General features: G+C 39.0%; 1 protein-coding gene across 2 annotated transcripts in view; it reads right to left on the bottom strand.

Moving 5' to 3' along the window:
* Positions 1–6260, bottom strand: part of zbtb7b (zinc finger and BTB domain containing 7B) — a 29200-nt gene extending 22940 nt beyond the window's left edge. Inside the window, exons 1-2 of one of the 2 annotated variants that reach the window (XM_008431626.3) lie at positions 5847–6260; positions 1110–1211 (exon numbers count right to left, since the gene is read on the bottom strand). The gene's annotated coding sequence lies outside the window, so the exon portion shown is untranslated. Of the gene's footprint in view, positions 1–1109; positions 1212–4432; positions 5574–5846 lie in introns of those variants that run through there. The other variant, XM_017309246.2, reaches the window with a different exon arrangement.
* Between the last annotated feature and the right edge of the window lie 1794 nt (positions 6261–8054).

Genomic DNA, 8054 nt, shown 5'->3' on the forward strand with positions numbered 1-8054 from the left:
AGTCAGTGTAGAAAGCACCATCGTAAGGATATCATCTAAAACAAGCGTTTTACTATAGAAAAGTCCATTTTAGACTAGAAAAGCTTTAAAATTTAAGCTTCATGTAAAGTTTATATGTCAAAAATTAAATACCCTCAATTGAAAAGTTCCTTTACATCCATCCATCTGTTGTTGGTTTGTCTTTGACAACTTGTTCATGCTGTTTATTCAGCTGTGATAATTTTCTCAGACATATTCAACCCTGAACTTTCAATCAAAACTTTATGAATGCGCAGGCAGAATATAAGTGACGATAAATGTTTTTAATTAAAAGGTGAAACCTTTTAATTACCCCAGTAAGACCATCAGCAGCAGTCATACTGGAAACATGCTGGTTTTGATGAGACTCTGCATGAGTTTTCCTTATATTCGGACTGTTTACAACTCAAAGTACATTTGACATAACCACAAAACTGCAACATTAAACTTTGGACGAGTGAGTGGAGATCGAGCTCATAAAAGATCGTAATGGCTTTCCACAAGTGAACAAAAAAAAAAGCCCTGAAAGCTCTATTTGGCCGCAAATTTAACAATTTATCCCTCCATTTCAACTCCAGTTATACCAAACTGTCTGAGCATCAACTAGAGACTGGTTCCAAGGAAAAGAAAAGACGAAACGGGAAATGACCAGAGTTCCCTATTATTTAAAACGTCCTGCCTCAGTGGAGGAGGCAGGTTTCTTGGAATTTGGCTTTTTGGGTTTGAATCACTGGGCAATTTTTCTCTCCCCATAGAGGAAAAAAAACAAAACATCCTCAATTATTGTATCCTTCATCTTTATCTTAAGAAAGCAGATGGCGATAAAGTGGAAACAAGTTGTAATTGAGCTTCTTATGCTGGAAAAAATTAACTCCCATGACATATCACAAGTTCAATGCTTATTTCACTCCTGCTGTGTCATGTGGCCACAAAACCACCATGCAGTCATGTCAGAAAGGTTATAAACATGAGTATGACATTTCGTTCAAAGCCTGGGGGAAATGTCATTTACCCTATTAAACGTCCCCAAACCTCAAAAACAAAGAGTTTTGCCAAAAAGGCAGAATTTAAATCCTTGAAAACGTTCTTACCTCCAGTCCATAAACCCAGGAGACGATGCTGCCTGCTGTCAGTCTCTCACACTGCTGTCCCTTCCTCCTTTGTCCTTCACCGAGAGGCCAGAGATCACAAACCTACAGGGAAGCAAAAGGAATAAAGTGAAAATAACAACAAATATTGATTATCCAGATCTGGTGGAAGTTGAGTGTGTCCTAACAGAGACATTATGTCACAAAAACTAGAAATGAAACATGTTGAAGTTTGCAAAGATGCAAATAGATTCACATGCACACCCACACACTATCATATGATATATCACATTAATCTGGAGCATGAAGGGTGGTTCTCAAAGAACAGAAAAAACTGATAGAAACTGGCTGCTTCCCCTTTTGACTTCTTTCTCAAAGAAGCCCTCCTGCAGCAGGTTGGGTCAGGAAAGCCCACACAGACGCACAGATGAACACGACTCTCACACGCCACACCGAGCTGCTGGCCCGTGGTCAGCATTTGTATTTTCCTGATGTTTACGAATCTCTTAGAAAACATCGAAATTAAAGACGAGCATGTTTATGCAGATTAGACACAGACCAGTTACTGGTATCAAGGCTTGCAGGGTACTGACCTAAAAAGTTATGGTTTCAAAACTGCAAAAAAAGCAGAATAAGGGTTTTCTTTGGCTATACAGAACATACAGTACAGCAACATTGCTCCTCCTTCGCTTGTTATTGGCAATTAACTGCCTGAAGAGGGCCGCTGCACTCTTTTCTCACTCACAAAAAACGACAAATTCAGCTACTTGGAACAAGACGGAACGTCATTGTGTGGAAACTAAAGGAGCTACACACAAATTACAGTAATTCTGTTTGTTTTCGTACAAAAACAAACAAAACAACTATAATTCAGAAAGCTTTTTTTATTCCAAGAGGTTTTAGTTTCCACTGAAAAGGAGATTAGTTTTTACAGGCATAGTAAAACGTGATATCAGTAAAGTCAGAGTAAAATACATGTTACGCATAAAAACACATCTAAACAACCATAATTTAAAGGATCAACAAAGTGCTGCTGGGTCAAAGTGCAAATTAAGAGTTTTGTAAATTGGCTGTAGTAACGATGTTGGAAAAAAGGAGGTGAGAAATTTTAAATAGCCAACTGCAGGCTAGTTGCACAAGCAAACACTTTGTCTATTTAATTTAATATTGTCTTGTTACACTTGTACTGATAAAAAAAAAAAAAGGATTATATTTTGTCCCAAACCTTTTTACTTATTTCTGCTGAGTTCATTGGTTGTTTATGTAACCTGGTTGTATTTCTCTTTTGTTATAATTACACAAAATGTCTTTTTTGGTTATTTGCATTGTTCCTTATCTGACTGAAACAACTCTGTCATTGTTTTAACCGTGTTACTTTAAGATCGGAAGCCCCTCCTTTTTATTTCTTCTTCTGTGGTATTGTCTTTAAATTGTTTGTGCCCCTTAGACCCTCCCCTTTTGTCATGTTGTCCTGCGGGAGAGGTGTGTGCTGTTTATTTTTCATCTAAATACATTCAGTTTATTTATAGATCTATTAAGTTAATTTTTGTTATGTACTTTTGTTTTGTGTAGGACTTGGAGCGGGCAGCCTTTAACACGGTTGTTTTCTGTATTTTGTTCTCGTCAAAATAAATCAAGAAATCACCCATTTTAAAGACGAACTGTGCCACGGCCTGATCACTCAATAACCAGCACAACGCAGAAAGGATCCCGTTACATTTAGTCTGTTTTTATGTTGCAAAACTAAAATAACAACAATAAATGTCAAAGATAACATTCATATAACTGCAATTATTAATAATTTATTTTAGCAGCAACATGAGTGATGTTGTTCTGATGTTCTACATACATCTGTACAACCTAATGACTGCTGCAGGTGCAAATCAGCCTTTCCTCACAATCGTGCAATTGTAAAATTAAATTTATTTTTTTTATTTTACTGGCTGATGCAAGGATCGAGTTTTTCCTGGCTGATGGCAACTGTTTCTTTTTACAGTCTGATCTGACAACTCAGATTTCCTCAGGGCTATGACATATAGAAAGAGGAAAAACTTTGCTGCAGCTGCTTTCTTAGAGGCAATAGTTTAACCAACAGAAAATGAAGTAATGTTGTTTGTGCATTGAAACTTGATCTGCTTTTATCAAACTGCATAATGTTTCATTCACTTCTGTTGGCGCTTTTAAGTTTCAATGCATTTAATAAACAGCAAAAAAGTAAGATTTTTCAGTATTTAACATGCAGATCAAAGATAAGAGACAATTCTGGTCAGTGACTCTTTAATTTTTTCTCCAGGTTTTCATACCGTGAAAGTCTCATTCTGGCCAATGCCTAACGCAGATGAAGTGTAAATAAACGTGTGAAGCAAGCAGGCCTGCAGACAGCAAAGCGTGACGGAGTCAGATCAGGACACCAGAGGTGAGGGATGAAACACAACCGTCTAGTTGGGTTGCACATAAATGTTTGCTGGCTTAACAAAGCTGGTGTTAAGAATTTGTTGCAAAATCCTGAGCATGTGTCAGTTCTGAAAAGTTCTGCCACATGATAATGAATGGTGCTTTCTTTTTTTTTTATTCCCCTTTCCAAATTTCAGTTTTACTCACAAGTGGAAGCGATAATTTCCCAGCATGAAGGCCTAAAGATTTAAACGACAGGCTGCGGCCAAGATGAGGAAACCAAACCCAAACGAGTTGAGCTAGTCAGGCCGGTCTGTCAGAGGGGCGAGTCAGCAACACATCTACCTCTATAATGAACACACACACACACACACACACACACACAAGCCCACTGGCTTGACAGTCTTCTCCCCACCCAGTGTGGCAGGCAGAAGCCTTAACCTAACATTACAGCCTGAGCATGTATCCTGCTGTAACACAGGATTGGGTCAGGATTAAAATAAAACACTGGGTGCGCCTTGGGGATGATGATGATAATGATGATGATGATGATGATTAACAGACCACTGTTGGGAGATCTTTTATTGGCACAGAATGCTAAATCCAGCAGACCTATGGCAAGCCAATACGGACAAATATTAGCCAACCTGTCAGCTACAGAAATTGTGTAAAAGTTGTTATTAAATAAATGAATTAAAACAACACGGACAAAGATAGACACACGTCTATTCTATTAATTCTGGAAGAGTTAAAACAGCGCTTTGCTAGGAGATGCACAAGTTTTATGACTTGTATATTGCCCAGTAATGAAAAAGAAGTGATCAGAAATAAAGAAATAAACAATTTTTTTTGACAGAAAATCCCTGAGAGATAGCTTTCGTACAAAACAGAAATCAGAATCTTTTTCTTCAAATACCAAAGATCTGACTCACGGTTTTCTTTAAGGGCAATGTCTCTGGCACCACCCTTTGAATGGGAGTCTTGTTGTGGTGCTCACATTAATCCCTGGTCTACTGCAAAGGGCAGGTGCAGATGATAAAAATTCAGCACACACGGGTTTTCAGGTCAAGTATACTGATAGGGAAGCAGGAACCTGGATGCAAAGTTAGCAATCAAAGTTAGCAATTTACTTGGACTCCAGTGCTCTTAGTCTTTTTTCCTATTCTTAACTAATAACTTCTAACCTTTACTCCACCTTAAACACAAACTACACTAAGTTATATATTCTTCTTATAAACTGGAAGAGAACTGGAAAGGTTTGTGAACGAACCAACCGGAAAGAACATTATGTTCAACCCGGAAAGAGTTAGGTTGGGTCTCCAGCTACATGCACTATGTGAAATAACAGTATGTTTGTGGTCACCAAACACCATTCAGGAAAAAAACAAAAAACTATTGCTCGGTGTAAAATTTAACCTCAGTCATCAAATAAAACATCAGGTTATTTTATCGGTCATAAACGGGTGTTAGAAAACAACGTTCACTGGCACAAAATACTGCATCCCAGAAAGTTTTCCCACCAACTTTTATGGCATCCCAACTCTTCCGATGAGATCTCTGATGACTTTTAAACCATCTAGATTTAATCAACGTTTGGCTTATAAGAATTAAATGACCATATAAAACATGTCTTTTGCCAGTCATAACAGGTGTTCAAAGCATCATTTGCTGGGGGAAAAAACAGGGCATTCTGAAGGGTTTTCAGGTGGGAAATCCATCAACTATTACAGCATCTTGACTTATTAAAAGTTGTTCAAGTTCATTATTGAACACCACTTTTATGCAGTTCAGAAACAGCAGGTAAAGTGGTGTAAGCTGAGGTTTAAAAAGTAATTCAATGACAGGCTAAAAAAAAAGCATCAAAATGTTATAAAGAATAGGTTTTAAAATACATATTTGCATCATTTCCCTTCCTGGAAAAGCGCCGACATTTGCCACTAATGTCTTGCCATACATATCTAGTGGACTGCGCGCGTCCAGGTGGATGTGCGTGAGAGCAGGTTAGGTTTTGGATGTCAGCCGGTGTTCTCGGCTATAATTAGCAGCCCGGTGTTCAGAAATGTACTCGCCGACCCCGCTCTTCTCCTGTCTCACCTGAAAGCGAAGCGCTCATCTCTCACAGCCTCACCGGCAGAAATATTTCATTTCCTTTAGTTTAAAAGGTGAAAAAGATCTAAATTATGTCGACAGAGAATTCATCGGTGAGAAGGACAGTCACTTCTGTCACCCTGCTAAAGAAGTGGGAGGTTTATCCTCGCTACGACTAAAGCGGACTAATAATTCATTTTTAATTATTATGTTTTGTAGTTTCATGTCATTTCGAGAGGAACCAGGAGAAGAGGTTACCTGAGTGCCGGTGTGTCACCTGTCCCCAACTCGTCGCCTCCCACCTGACCGACACTTCCTGGATTATTCCGTCCCACCCTGACGACTTCTTAGAGCTTTAAATTCCCCTTTTTTAAATCCTCCCAGCGCTTGTCTTCTTAAATGTAGACTCCGTCCTCACTTCAGCGCACGGTAGGGGCTTTATTCCTCACCAAATGTCCTCTCTCTTGCCTCCTGTCCTGCTGTCTCTGCGGACCGCCGGCTCTCTGGCGCTCTGACCCCCCCACGGTGCTCTGCCTCCGCTCGCCCACTCCGTTTCCCAGCTCCTCCTTTCTGAGAACCAGGAAGCGGCTTGTCCTACTTATTACACCCGGTCGCCGGATTGGCTCTGGCAGGGCTGGGAGAGGAGACCGCCGGGGTGGGCAGGGCACACGGGGAGGGGTCCGGCCGAGGTCCGATAGGACCGAAGCAGTGCCTGTCGGAGAGAGGTGGGCTCCTCCTCCTCCTCCTCCTCCTCTGGGCATATCTGCGCAGAGGTGGGCAGTGAAAGCGGATTGAGGGATATCTGCCACCAGCTTACCTGTCAGATGCAAAAGCATTTTCAGTCGAAACAGAATTAATAAACTCATGACTCAGCTGTTTTCCGACCCAGAAACCATCTGGCGGTGACCATGGATAGAGAGTTAGAGCTCCAGAGCCATGCGCCTTGCAGATCAGTCAAGTAAAAAGGAAACTGTACCGTGATAAATGAAACTCACACAGAGGATGTATCATATCCAGTGTGGAGGCTCAAAGGGCAACAGTAGGGACTTTTGTAGAATGACTTTTTTTATGAATCACTTAAAAAAAAGGAAACAACAGAGTGCTGAGAGAATCACATCTATTACAAGATGTTTTATTGTTCATTACATTTGCATAAAATTGAGACTTCTCATTTGCATATAGCATATAGCAAGAGAAGCTCATAGAAAAACGAAATACACAAAGCAAAACACCTAAATATGATGCCTATATATATATATATATATATATATATTATTTTTTTTTTTTTTTGTTTTTTTTTGAGGGGTTGAGAACAAAATCCTACTGCACTGAACCCCATTGAAACCTCCTAATTATTCCACCGAATATTCCTGACTTAAAACATTAGTATTGTTGTTTCTTTGCATTATTTGAGGTCTGAAAGCACTGCGTCTTTTTTGTTATGACCATTTCTCATTTTCTGCAGATAAAAACGGAATTTTTGCTTGACATTTCGGAGACATCAGTCAGTAGTTCATAGAATAAAAGAACAATGTTCATTTTGCTCAGAGATATACCTATAAAAGGTAAAATCTGAGAAATTGATCATTTTAAATGCTCTTCTAATTTTTTACAGAGCTGTATTTGTCTGACTGTTTTCCAGGATTGTTCTTTATTTACCTGGTCTTGAGGACAGATTGTACCTGGGATGTTTCGTCACAGTGAACTATTGTTCTCTAACAAACACCTGTTGCTTTCACGGAGCAGGTGAACAAGGTTTCCACACTCTAATTTGGCTACTTTTGAAGATAATTGGTTGCACTGCATTTTATTGAGGGATATTTGAATAAAAGGGGTTGAGAACAAATGAACACTACAGTTTTCAGATTTTTATTTATATGAAAAAATGTGGCTATCCATTTTTAAATAAATTTGGTGTAAGATGCACATTATTTCATAATTTCCTTGTCAAAAACATTACAGCAGAAGACTGACTTCCTTGTTAGAGTAACTTTAATTATTCTGACTGAAGCAATAATTCAAGAGGATAACCTGCAGTAAATTGGTTAATTTCTTCAGTGAGCTCTGTTTTGATCATCTGATTCAGTGTGTTTCAGTGTCTACCTGAGAGGTTTCTACCATCTAATTAGCTATAAAACATGATCAATATGCGCTCACTGATGATTCCCAGTTGTATAAAAATAGAAACGTTTTGCAGGGTTACATTGTGATTTCTTTCTGCATGCAGTTTGCCTGTTCTCTTTGTGAGAGGTGCCAAATCTTCAGAGTAGAGTTACTTCAAAGTAATATTTCTAAAGTACAATTAAAATATGACGCAATAAAACTACTTCCAGAAGCACTTTTTTCAGAATTACTCAACTAAATGTATCTAGTTTCACGTCTGCTCCATTTGCATGCATGACTTTTTCTCTTAATTGATCTCTGTAAATTGCCTTTAGGTGTGTGTGCATATACTAGCAGCCCATC

This window comes from Poecilia reticulata, chromosome 16 (genome assembly GCF_904066995.2).
Source record: "Poecilia reticulata chromosome 16, P_reticulata-male-v2, whole genome shotgun sequence".
NCBI lineage: Eukaryota > Metazoa > Chordata > Actinopteri > Cyprinodontiformes > Poeciliidae > Poecilia > Poecilia reticulata.